General features: G+C 38.4%; 1 protein-coding gene across 1 annotated transcript in view; it reads left to right on the forward strand.

The window, feature by feature from the left end:
- Positions 1–13,990, forward strand: part of tcf20 (transcription factor 20) — a 257,729-nt gene that overhangs the window by 38,480 nt on the left and 205,259 nt on the right. The gene's annotated exons all lie outside the window — the stretch shown is intronic.

Here is a 13,990-nt window from a genome sequence, read left to right on the forward strand (position 1 = left end):
GTTGAGAATTAATTGAAATTGTTGAAAAGAAAATCACTATAAGTTGAGTAACCAGTGGTCTTCATTTATAGCTGTCTCAGTTGGAAGGGGTTTGAATTTAGAGTTAATAGATTGTCTTCAAAACATAGTGTTGCATATTTTTTTTTCTGTAACTATAATATTTGATTGGGTTGTATTTTGTTGTTATGTTTTGTTTCTATAAAAATAAAATGCTAGGTCACTGACCAAGCCAAGTCTAGGCCATTCCACCAAAATCTGATCTCTAAGTGACTGAAAGAGCCCCCAAGATATGTCTAAGAAAACCAAAAAAATGTAAAAGCAACTTTGCTCCAATGTGTGCCAAGTTACACGGGTCAGCTGTCATAGAGAAAGCGTACAGTTGAATTTTGGTAGAGATCAACAAATTGAAGAAATGACTGTCAAGTCGTAGGTGGAATTATATTGCTGCAGTAACCGATGTGATGTAGACAAATCTTTCTGCTTTTTTAAATTTTTGTTTGAATGACTTAAAGGACGATTTTCAGAAAAAGCTTGATTAACTTCATCTGTCCTTTTTCGCAGAACCTGCCTAATCCATGTCTCATTTGGTAAATATTGACAAAGCAGTGAGTTTTACAAGATTTATATTGAGTGGCTTATTGCTATTTATTTTTAAAATATCTTTCCCTTCTTAAATGTCATGAGCTAATAGACTAAAAGACAATTTCTGAATGACTTTCCCAGCTTACTAAGTATGGGTTCAAGTTAATGTGTTTGACATGGTACAGTTCCACATCTGGATATACTGTATGTAATTATTATGGAATTGCTTGATTGCATAGTGTGACCAAAGGTATTTTACAAAACAGTAGTATCCATGAAACATGGATTGTGAGCTATGCTACACGTGTTGTGGTTGGTTGGATGTGCAAGTAAGAATTTCACAATACTTGTGACAGTACTCTAGCCTGCTTAACTCAGACCAGGGTCGTGTGGGGTGCTGGAGTCTATCTTGGCTAGCATAGGGCGCAAGGAAGGAACAAACTTTGGACAGGGTGCCAGTCTATTGCAGGGTGAACACAAATACACACCAAACATACACTAGGAACAGTTTAGTGTTGCCACTTTTCTTAAACCGCATGTTTTTTGGACAGTAGGAGGAAACCCATGCAGACTTTGGGAAAACATGCAACCAAACTCTGGTCTCCTTACTGTGAGGCAGCAGTTGCTACCACTGTGCCACCATGCTGCCCTAGTACTGCTATGACTAATACTTATTTGTTAAATATTCACTCTATATTCAGGGTACTATGCAGTATAAGTGCTAAACCTTCTTTATCATTAAATTTTTTAACAGCTTTCAATTCTGCTGTGCCCTCCATAATGTTTGAGACAAAGAAGGAGTTTTTCCTTGATTTACCCCTCTGCTCCACTGATTAAAATTACAAATCAAGGAATTCAGATGTGATTAAACTGCACATTGCAGACTTTTATTTAAGGGTATTTCCATATATTACAACACTTTTCCTACTTGGTCCCCCTATTTTAGGGTACCATAATGTTTGGGACAGTTGGCATCACAGGTTTTATGATGACTCAGGTGGGTTTCATTGCTTCATAAGATACATTGGCTTGCTTCTACCCTTTGGAGTCTATAGTTGCCATTGTTCAACATGAGGACCAGAGCTGTGCAAGTTAAAGTCAAATAAGCCATTATGGGGCTGAAGACCAAGAATTAAACAATTAGTAACATTGATACAATCTTATGATTACTTAAATTAACTGTCTGAAATATCAATAAGAAGAAAGAACACATTGGTAAGCTCAGTAATAGCAAAGAGACTGGTAGGCCATTGAAGACCTCCACCACTGATGACAGAATAATCCTCACTATGGTAAAAAAAGAGCCCCATAAACCTGTCCGACAGATCAGAATCCAACTTCAGGAGGCAGATGGGTATTTGTCAGAGATGACTGTTTGCAGGAAACTTCATGAATGGAAGTACAGAGGCCACTCGGCAAGATGCAAATCACGAGTTATGAGAAAAACAGGATGGCCAAATTACAGTTTGTGAAACAGTACCATAAAGAGCCTGTAGAATTCTGGAAAAAAGTCTTGTGGACAGATGAGACCAAGATGAACCTGAATCAGTGCAATTATAAGAGAAAAGTGTGGAGATGAAAAGAAGCTGCTCAAGATCCAAAGCAGACCACCTCATCTATTCAACATGGTGGTGATGGTGCTATCTGTGGGGCATGTATGGCTGCCACAGGTCCTGGCACACTTTTTTTCATTGATGATAGAACTGCTGATGGCAGTCACACAATGAATTCTGAGGTGTATAGAAACACCTTATCTGTTCAAGTTCAAGTGAGTGCTTTCAAACTCACTGGATGGTGCTTCAGCCTACAGCAAGATAATGATCCAAACATACTGCTAAGGCAACACAGGATGTTTTAAAACTAAAAAATGGAAACCTCTTGAATGCCCTTATTGTTAATATTATACAGTACACACATACAGTACATTTGGTTTACATCTGTAACAGACCGTGTACATTTATAGTACTGTACTTGTAAAAGTTAGTTTTTTTTTTCACTTTTATTCTCTCACTCACGATCACAATACGTACTACCGCCCCTCCACCCAGGGATCTGACGCTGTTAGTTTTTATTTGAAACTGGGAATAACTGTAGATGTGAGTGGTGTTTTGAGGCAATGGAACTGAACATTCTCTGATCTGGAGGGATAAAAGCTGACACACAAACGCTGGTAAATCTGCCTTCTTCGTATCTCACCGTCACTTTTTTTTTATTCAGTTTTATTGAGTGTTCCTGCTCACGCAGAATTAGTATGTATCTAATGGTTTATGATGTCAAAAAAAAACAGACATAGGTATATATGATTTTTGGAATTATTCATTTTATGACCTTTTATCAGGTCAGTTCAGTGCTATATGCATTCATCAAGTTCAAATGTTAACAGTTCTCATACACGCAAGGGCAGTCCTTCCTCTCTATGCTGTGGTTTCTACTACACATCTGAAAGAAAGAGACAATATATGTGACATTTTGAAGAAATCATTTTATGACCTGAATAGTACCAATTAGAAAACATCATCACTCTAATGCAATATTATTTGAAAACGAACAGCGTGAATTTACGCTGGCGCTGTTACTTAGAGTCAAATCAGGAGAGGCTGAGATTGGGGGTGTTAGAGCGTGATTGTGATTGAGAGAATAAACTGAAAAAAGCTAACTTTTACAAGTACCATAAATTTATTATACCCAGTGTCCCATATATTTGTCTCTTTCTTTTTTCTCTCCGTGCTGCAAGAACCGTCCTTCCTACATTTACGACGTGTGTACCTGTTGCAATGCGCACACTTTTCTCTATGCTGTGGTTTCTATTACATTGAAAGGGCACTTGACATTGACTCAGTTTACTTTTCTGGGGAAGCGGCTGTCTTGGAACAGAAGCATGTCGATGTTGCATCTTCCTTTTCTTTTTCCATCGTCTTTTCTAGTAAGATGCGACAACGAAGTTCCTCTGCAATATGAGCCATGAACACTCTTCTTTTTACAGTGGCCCCCATGCATGCCTTGCACAGTACATGTGCGTTGATTCTGCTGCACTGAATAAGCTCACGCCTTCTGGTGCACGATGTTGACGCAGCACGGAGAAAAAAAAGAAAGAGACATACTAATTCTGCGTGAGCAGGAACACTCAATAAAACTGAATAAAAAAAAAGTGACGGTGAGATACAAAGAAGGCAGATTCACCAGCGTTTGTGTGTCAGCTTTTATCCCTCCAGATCAGAGAATGTCCAGTTCCATTGCCTCAAAACACCACTCACATCTACAGGTATTCCCAGTTTCAAATAAAAACTAACAGTGTCAGATTCCTGCGGCGGTAGTATGTATCGTGATCGTGGCTGAGAGAATAAAAGTGAAAAAAAAAACGGTAACTTTTACAAGTACAGTACTATAAATGTACACGGTCTGTTACAGACGCAAACCAAATGTATGTGTGTACTGTATAATATTAACAATAAGAGTAGTTCACTACTGAAAACGGTAAATATAGGAGGCAGTGGGGATCGAACCGGTGGCCTCTTGATTACAAGTCAGCAAATCTTACCGCTATGCCACGGAAGCTGTTGTATCTTCCTTGAACCTTTTGTGAAAGTGTTTATTTGATCTTTGGACTTCAGGCTTCACATATTCTATAGTTTATGCCTACATTTTGTAACATTTATTACTGAAATATGAAAAAGTTTCTGTTTTAACAATGTGCTTACCCTGATCACTGTAGAAACGAAACACACATTAAATGCATGTGTTCCAAATAACGATCTATTATTTCCACTCTAAAACTTCAGCAGTTCACTCCCAGATAATCAAACAAGACATGAGCTGGGAGAAGTTTGTGCACGTTCTAAGTCAGTGGGTAGATGGAATAGCAGGTTGCTTGCTGCTTGTCTTAATTGGCACATTTACAGGGCAAAAAACGCTGATGGAGAGGTGCGAATGGATTTAAGGGGGGCCGGATTTACGAGTTTTCTCGTAGGCTCTGGTAATTCTAGTGTTAAGGAAAGATGTGTCTTTGTCCCAAACATTATGGAGGGCACTGTATGAAGCTTTGCCATTGAAAGCTGTCAGTTATACCATGCAGAAGCTTATGTGTTGGCACAACTTGCATTTACATATTATGTTGTGGCATCAAAACATATAGATAGATAGATAGATAGATAGATAGATACTTTATTAATCCCAAGGGGAAATTCACATACTCCAGTAGCAGCATACTGATAAAAAAACAATATTAAATTAAAGAGTGATAAAAATGCAGGTAAAACAGACAATAACTTTGTATAATGTTAACGTTTACCCCCCACGGGGTGGAATTGAATAGTCACATAGTGTGGAGGAGGAATGATCTCCTCAGTCTGTCAGTGGAGCAGGACAGTGACAGCAGTCACTGAAGCTGCTCCTCTGTCTGGAGATAATGCTGTTCAGTGGATGCAGTGGATTCTCTATGATTGACAGGAGTCTGCTCAGCACCCATCGCTCTGCCACGGATGTCAAACTGTCCAGCTACATGCCTACAATAGAGCCTGTCTTCCTCATCAGTTTGTCCAGGCGTGAGTTGTCCTCCTTCTTTATGCTGCCTCCCCAGCACACCACCGTGTAGAAGAGGGCACTCGCCACAACCGTCTGATAGAACATCTGCAGCATCTTATTTCAGTTGTTGAAGGACGCCTCGGGACTCTCCCCTGTTCCAGGCTCAGGTTGAAGATGCGCTGCAGAGGACTCCCCAGCTCCAGCACACAGGCCTTCAGCAGTTGTGGCGATACTCCATCTGGACCCACTGCTTTGCTGGCATGAAGCCTCCTCAGCTCTCTGCTCACCTGGGCTGCTGTAATTGTGGGTGGGAATGTCTCTCCTATGCTGGTATCTGCAGAAGGATGGGTGGAGGGTGCAGTACTCCAAGGTGAGAGTGGGTTAGGGTGGTCAAACCTGTTAAAGAAGTTGTTCATTTGGTTTGCTCTCTCCACGTCTCTCTCTCATTGGTGGCACCCTGCTTTGAGCTGCAGCCAGTGATGATCTTCATCCCATCCCACATTTCCTTCATGCTGTTATTCTGCAACTTCTGCTCCAGCTTTCTCCTGAACTGCTCGTTTGCCGCCCTGAGCTGGACTCGGAGTTCCTTCTGCACGCACTTGAGCTCATGCTGATCACCACCTTTAAAAGCTCTTTTCTTCTGGTTCAAAAGGCCCTTGATGTCACTTGTAATCCATGGCTTGTTGTTGCATAGCAGCGTACTGTCCTTACTGGAACTATAATGTCCATACAGAAGTTGATGTAGTCAGTAGTGCAGTCAACAACCTCCTCAATGTTCTCACTATGTGACCCCTCCAGGATATCCCAGTCCGTTGTTCCAAAGAAGTCTCTCGGAGCCTGCTCTGCCTCACGGGACCACTTTCTGAATGAGCGTGTGGTTGTAGGTACCTCCCTCACTTTGGTTTGTAGTGAGGCTGAAGCAGAACCAGGTTATGATCTGCTTTCCCAAGCGCAGACAGCGGGGTGGCGCTGTATGCGTCTTTAACGTTTGCATACAGTAGGTCAATAGTCTTATTTCCCCTGGTGTTACAATCCACATACTGGCAGAAGGCAGGTAATGTTTAGTCCAGCGTCACATGGTTAAAGTCTCCAGGGATTAGCACAAATGCCTCATATCACTATAATGCCTTTGCCTGATTGGTATCTGAATCTTTGATTGAAAATATCTTTAAAAGAAAGCCAAAAGGTCAAATGTCAAGCACATTTTATACCTTTAATGTGAGTTGGCTTAAAAATACTACATTTGTGAAATATCCTAAAATGTACTACATAAATGATTAGATACAGTTAACCATGTAATCTTTATACTTGAATTTCATAATTAAGACCATATGACTAATCAGGTGTTAAATCATACCACATTTTGGTAAGTTTTTTGTCTCCTGGTTTTTGTGGATGGGCCAGAAACGATGATCTTGAACACAAACAAGAAAAAATACGTAACATAAACTATATGTCCACCTGACCCTGTACTAGATAAAGTGGGTCAATGTAAAACAAAAAAATGTTATATATTTGCAGAAGTGAGGTGGCATAGTTAAATGATAATAATCCTGATAAAAGCAATAGATGTTCAGCCTCTACTGTGCTGATTACCAATAAGGAAAAAGGAAAAATATATACTTGGAAGCAGGGATTATTATTGCCCATTATTGAAAGATATGCAAGGCCTACATCCATTGCACATATGTTGCTTGGCTACCTAATTAAACAAGGAGTGCAGTTAAAGGCAAGAATTAGTCTGTAATTAGGAGATTGAGACAAAATTAAATGGTTGATTGCAAGGTTACAATGGAGACCTGCAGCTGTGCGGCTTTGAGCACAAGTGCAAAAGTTGTAATCCTCTGAAATATGTACTACACAGCAAGAGGGAAACTGCAGTGCTATGCATTAAAATTCCCCATTTTAAGTTCACATGTTTAAAACCAAATATCTTGACCAGAAGTATTCAGGTATAGAACTGCTCTTCTACGTGTTCTTCAGAGTTGCAAGTAATTCAGTGTGTTCTTTAAATGCACCACTGTCAAGGTTACAAGAGTCAATGAAACATACTCAATCCTGGAATTTCTTGAACAAGTCTTTGACAGCAATGAAAAAAGCCAGTAGTCTTAGAAATTGCGCTGATGTAGTGTGCACTATGTAGTGTGGGACATTTAAATGCCATTTAGAGAAACTTTGCAGGTACAGTCAGGAACTTGTGTACAGTAGATTATCTATGCAGTATTTGGCCGAGGAGAACTTGATGGAATTTAACCTCATGGGCTTTTGGCTGTACAAAGAATGTTTATTGCACTCCTGTGGTAACCTTGTTTTGCAAATTACACAGCTCTGGCATTGATCAGAACTGATTGTCAGTGACCAGAATGTACTCTAGCACTTGCAAACAGTGTTGTAACTGAGCCTTTTAGCTACAGGTTTTATTGATGCGTGTCAATATTAAAGTGTGAGGAATATATTAATAAAACTGTATATTTTCAGTGTTCTGTTGGTAATATTAAATGTGTCAATGTGTTATCATCTTTACATTTACATAGCACATTTTTACAAGTTACAGAACTAAAATGCAGCTGCCTTTTTCTACATTTGGAACAAAAGCTGGTTAAGTAAGTTGCTTAGATTCACAAAGTAGAAGACAGGATGGAGACTGAAGTTGAAAAATAGTAGACTCTTGTAAAGATAGAAATAAACAGATAATGGAATATTTGATTTAGTGAAGCACATACAAATAACACATGAATAATAATCATCATTTCCCAGCAGCCTCCCAATTAGCAAGTTTAATACAGACAAACCTAAAACATATTCATCAAAATATTAATGTAGACATCTTGTAAGTTTACATTATGTAATCTTAGTCTTGGTGTTGATTGACCTGAGCTGTTTACCAGAAGAAATGAGAATGAATCATAGATGGGGGTACAATGGGTCAGATATTATCGTCATGGATATGCATTTCAGTCAGCATAAGTGGCAAAGTGCATGCACACCGTACCCTCTAGGCCACTATCTGTCCTTACGAGAGCTGTAGAAAAATTATCATTGTTTCCTGTGACACTCTAAACTCCTTTAACTGCCTAAGAAAGAACAGTGTCTGGTATGATTTCTTCATCATAACATTTGTGTTGACTGCCCAATAAAAAAGGTAAGGCGCAGGAACTTAAAATTCTCAACTATCTCCACAATTGCCATCAATGTATAACGATGACAGTGGTCTTTTGTCTCACTTAAAGTTCTCCACAAATTCTGCCATTTGACCATTTTTGTCACCTCATCATAATTTTTGATGAGACTCATTAGAGTAGTGCACTCTGCACACTTGACCATTGATTCTTGAAGATTTCCCATATGAAATTAATACACCCATACCTATGATGAGGTACTTAGAGATGTTCTTCAGCTTTACCACCTGCATTCTTTCAGAAAAATAAACAACTGTAGCCAATAACCAAATAGGTCTCTCTTCATCTTTGTAACTCTAAATGCACTCATGAAACAAAATTAGTTATTTTAGTACTGCAAATTTTCTGGCTAAAGGGTTTCTCATTTGTATACCATTTCTAATTACCGGTAAGTCACTTATTTGATCGAAGTGTTGCAGTATGCTAGTGTTTGTTTTTGATGTTTCTTTAAACTTATGATTTCCAATGGTTCTCTTGTTTCCTATGTTAACAACTTTTTGTGTGTATTTAAATAAAGATTATCTACTTTTTCATTAGCTCCTGCTTCCAAGTAAATACTGACACCCAGACAGTACTGATACTTACCCAATGGTCTTTTTAGATGTTATAGTTAAAGGTCACATGTGTTTGGAATTGAACATCATCTTATATGACTGTTGGCATCACAATTATCATTCATTACCAAATGCTTCCAATTTCAAATTTTGCTTTACCAAATCTATCTTGAAAAAATATTTAACATTTGTTTGTTTTTATCACTTTTTAGAGTCCCATAGCTTAGTACAGGAGTGCCCAATGCGTCGATCGCGATCGACCGGTAGATCGCAAAGGTAGTGCAGGTAGATCGCGTTGCATTCAAAAAAAATTTTTTTTAAACGTTAGTCTATCATATATCATCACTATAGCATTTGCCACTTGATTGACATACAGGGCGGCGAGTCTGAGATCTCCTTTCTTCTAACATGCTGATCATCCCGCGCGAGCTACTGCAAAACTCCGGCTGTAATCTAGTTAGCCTTCCAATTTATATCGACTAAAGAAGGGATTTAAAAAAAATTGTTTGGGGAGGGTATGGGCTTTATGTGGAATTAGAAGAAGATTTTTTTCTCTTACAATGTCACAAACAAAGTTTGTTTGTCTGATCTGTCAATCTATCATTGCTATTCCAAAGAAGGAAAATGTGGAAAGGCACTTTCGAACTGTTCATAAAAATTACGAAACTGACTTCCTTCCGAAAAGTGATCTGAGAAAGAGAGAAAGGAGAGGGAACTAAAATCACAGTTAATCGGACAGCCGTCATTTTTCACTCGGCTGAATTCAAAAGCTCCTTGACTGCATTATTCGGCTCTATTTATTTATGCCAGTCAGCCTTTTCCCACATGAAGATTATTAAATCCAAATACTGTAGTGTCAATACATTTATTGAATTGTAATTGTGTCATAAAGGTTATTCAGTTATGCAAGGTACGTCAACATATATTTTTTGTATAAAGTATACACAGTATATTTGGACCTACAGTTAGGTCCAAAAATATTTGGGCAGAGACAACTTTTTTCTAATTTTGATTTTGTACATTACCACAATGAATTTTAAATGAAACAACTCAGATGCATTTGAAGTGCAGACTTTCAGCTTTAATTCAGTGGGGTGAACAAAACTATTGCATAAAATTGTGAAGCAACTAAAGCATTTTCTAATACAATCCCTTCATTTCAGGTGCTCAAAAGTAATTGGACAATTGACTCAAAGGCTATTTCATGGGCAGGTGTGGGCAAGTCCGTCATTATGTCATTATCAATTAAGCAGATAAAAGGCCTGGAGTTGATCTGAGGTGTGGTGCTTGCACATGGAAGATTTTGCTGTGAACATGCGGTCAAAGGAGCTCTCCATGCAGGTGAAAGAAGCCGTCCTTAAGTTGCGAAAACAGAAAAAACCCATCCGAGAAATTGCTGCAATATTACAAGTGGCAAAATTACAGTTTGGTACATCCTGAGAAAGAAAGCAAGCACTGGTGAACTCAGCAACGCTAAAAGACCTGGACGTCCACGGAAGACAACAGTGTTGGATGATCGCAGAATCATTTCCATGGTGAAGAGAAACCCCTTCACAACAGCCAGCCAAGTGAACAACACTCTCCAGGGGGTTGGTGTATTGATATCCAAGTCTACTATAAAGAGAAGACTGCATGAAAGTAAATACAGAGGGTGCACTGCAAGGTGCAAGCCACTCATAAGCCTCAAGAATAGAAAGGCTAGATTGGACTTTGCTAAAGAACATCTAAAAAGCCAGCACAGTTCTGGAAAAACATTCTTTGGACAGATGAAACCAAGATCAACCTCTACCAGAATGATGGCAAGAAAAAAGTATGGAGAAGGCGTGGAACAGCTCATTATCCAAAGCATACCACATCATCTGTAAAACATGGTGGAGGCAGTGTGATGGCTTAGGCGTGCATGGCTGCCAGTGGCACTGGAACACTAGTGTTTATTGATGATGTGACACAGGACAGAAGCAGCCGAATGAATTCTGAGGTGTTCAGAGACATACTGTCTGCTCAAATCCAGCTAAATGCAGTCAAATTGATTGGGCAGCGTTTCATGATACAGATGGACAATGACCCAAAACATACAGCCAAAGCAACCCAGGAGTTTATTAAAGCAAAGAAGTGGAAAATTCTTGAATGGCCAAGTCAGTCACCTGATCTTAACCCAATTGAGCAGGCATTTCACTTGTTGAAGACTAAACTTCTGACAGAAAGGCCCACAAACAAACAGCAACTGAAAGCCGCTGCAGTAAAGGCCTGGCAGAGCATTAAAAAGGAGGAAACCCAGCATCTGGTGATGTCCATGAGTTCAAGACTTCAGGCTGTCATTGCCAGCAAAGGGTTTTCAACCAAGTATTAGAAATGAACATTTTATTTCCAGTTATTTAATTTGTCCAATTACTTTTGAGCCCTGAAATGAAGGGATTGTGTTAAAAAATACTTTAGTTGCCTCACATTTTTATGCAATCTTTTGTTCAACCCACTGAATTAAAGCTGAAAGTCTGCACTTCAACTGCATCTGAGTTGTTTCATTTAAAATTCATTGTGGTAATGTACAGAACCAAAATTAGAAAAAGTTGTCTCTGTCCAAATATTTATGGACCTAACTGTGTGTGTATATATATGTGTGTGTATATATATATATATATATATATATATATATATATATATATATATATATATATATATATATATATATATATATATATATATATATATATATATATATATATATATATATATATATATATATATATATATATATATATATATATATATATATATATAATAGCATTTTTAATGTAGGTAGATCATTTCGACCTGGTCATTTTAAAAGTAGCTCACAAGCTGAAAAAGTGTGGGCACCCCTGGCCTAGTATTTTTAAGCAGTAGGAGAAATTGTATGGTTCACACATTCCCCTTCACAGATCTTCACCCAGAAAGACACGGTAAACAATCAGATAGTACAAATTAAAAAAACTGCAGTTTCACATTTGTTAAACATACATTTCATCATTTGTTGATTTAAGTAACATATTTTTTACAAGTCACAGAAGCTTGTTTCAGTTTCATTGGAGAACCTTGTTGGCCAGCAAGTTTAAAGTCTTGCCACAGATTATCAATGTGAATTAATATCATAACATCTAACTATGACTGACTCTAGGTGATATTTTGTAACATTTTGCCCTTTTTAGCCTAGCGCTTTTCTCATAAATATCATGTTTTCAGAATGCCTTTTAGTTAAATACAATAAATGACTTTTAGAACTTAGTCACATTTAATTTTCAGGAAGGTTTTTGAAGTAACTGCTGTTAGAAAGGATGACCAGATGAGGACCGTGTTGAGGTCTTTTTTTTTCTTTTTCCTGTTCTTCACTAAACTCCATTGCAAGTTTAGTGCCAATGAAATTCTTATTTTACATTTCTCTACGATGGGTGTCTCTACAATAGGATCCCTCACTTACTTATAATGCTATTTGTTTTCATTGTAATCCTCCATATTAACTGTGCATAGTAATTGTCTTCCAGTTGATTTCAGATGTCCACCCAACTACATTTTCAGAACTTTTCAGTCTTGACCTTCATTTTCCGTCTTGTGCCGAAATGATTTTGAACATTGGCCTCACTTAGCTAAGTTCTCCACTCTCTCCCTGATTCCTCCGCTTTGCAAAGTTAGAACGCTCTAAGTCCAGGGTTTGATCTGATTGGACAGGCTGTACACACTGGACAAGACATCAGCTTTAATGCAGCTTTCTTTGAAAAAGTACTGACACGCCACTATAAATTCAATGAATGTATAAACAGCGTGCAGTCAGCATTTGCACTTTGCCATTCCCCAAATGGAATCATGATATGGAACTACACTAAATATACATGTACCTGTATACTGTACTTCATCATAGGTAAAACAGTTTAACAATTATACAGTACTAGCCAACCCGCGGCGTGCCATACGCCGCATAATCAGGCCGGTTTTTTAATGATTTGTAAGCACAGGGAGAAAATTAACATTTGAAAAATCGGTAATGTAATAAATCAGCAAGAAAAGCAACATTGTGACAATGCATGTAACGAACCAACACACAATCGTACGTGACTGAAAACTGGTGGACCGCCATCCCGCCCTGCCTGCTCATGTGCCCACTTCCAACTCGTCACTTGAGTCGTTGTGGTCTTTGCACAGTCCACATGCACCTGTTACTCACGTAGACTTTTCATTGCTCTGTGCGGTTTTGGCTGCTTTTCTATATAAAATCCACAAAGACACCCGACCACGGTAGTAGCATGAATTGCTGTATGTAGCATGTAAAACAGTTTGCTATGGTGCACGCGGTCTTGCGTCGTAACCGAAAACTCGGTTTTTAAAGACTGCTTACTTCATTGGGTTTTAACCTCAGTTGTAAAGGATTGTTTTAAGGATCCCATGGGATACCCCTCGCAAACCGTTTTACACGCTGCATATTACGATTCACCTCCGCGAGAAACATGCCTCTATGAACAGTCAAGTTGTCGTCGTATCCAATGGTCTTGGAGTTGGTGGGCTTGGTCCTTCCTGCGTGTGCCATAGCTGTCTTGCTTGTCGGTGGCTTAGTGAATCCAGGCCCCTTCCGGCGTGCTTTCCATGGGTGTCTTGCCTTAGTGAATTATATATATAGATAGAGTCAATATTAATAATTAGTTACTCAGTACGATCTGGGTTAAAACTGTCACATTTGCAGTTATCAATCTAGCTGTATACTGTAGCTGCCAGTATATGCGTTTGTCTGATTTTTATAAATATAATTGATGATTGATTTCCATTATTTGGTACACTGTGTTAATTAGCTGTCTTATTAACAACCTGTATCCACTCTTCCCATCATGTGCTTAGCTGACTGAAAGCAATGAAATTTGTGAGAAGTATACTTTCTACAACTGGTACATTTCAATAAACTAGTTAAGAAAACAGATGAATTTTATCATTACACAAGGAGAGAGCATATTGAAAAAAAATATATTGAATATACTACCATAAAGGATGTTTTGAATTTGATTTGTTTTTAGTCAGTGTTACCTGTTTTATCTTATGAAATATCCTTGCAGAGTTACTGAACTAGTTTTAAGTACCCGACATTGCTCAGTCTCTTAATAACAAAACATAGATATTTAGACAGCAACAATTTCT

Source organism: Polypterus senegalus, chromosome 10 (assembly GCF_016835505.1).
Source record: "Polypterus senegalus isolate Bchr_013 chromosome 10, ASM1683550v1, whole genome shotgun sequence".
Taxonomy (NCBI): Eukaryota; Metazoa; Chordata; class Cladistia; order Polypteriformes; family Polypteridae; genus Polypterus; species Polypterus senegalus.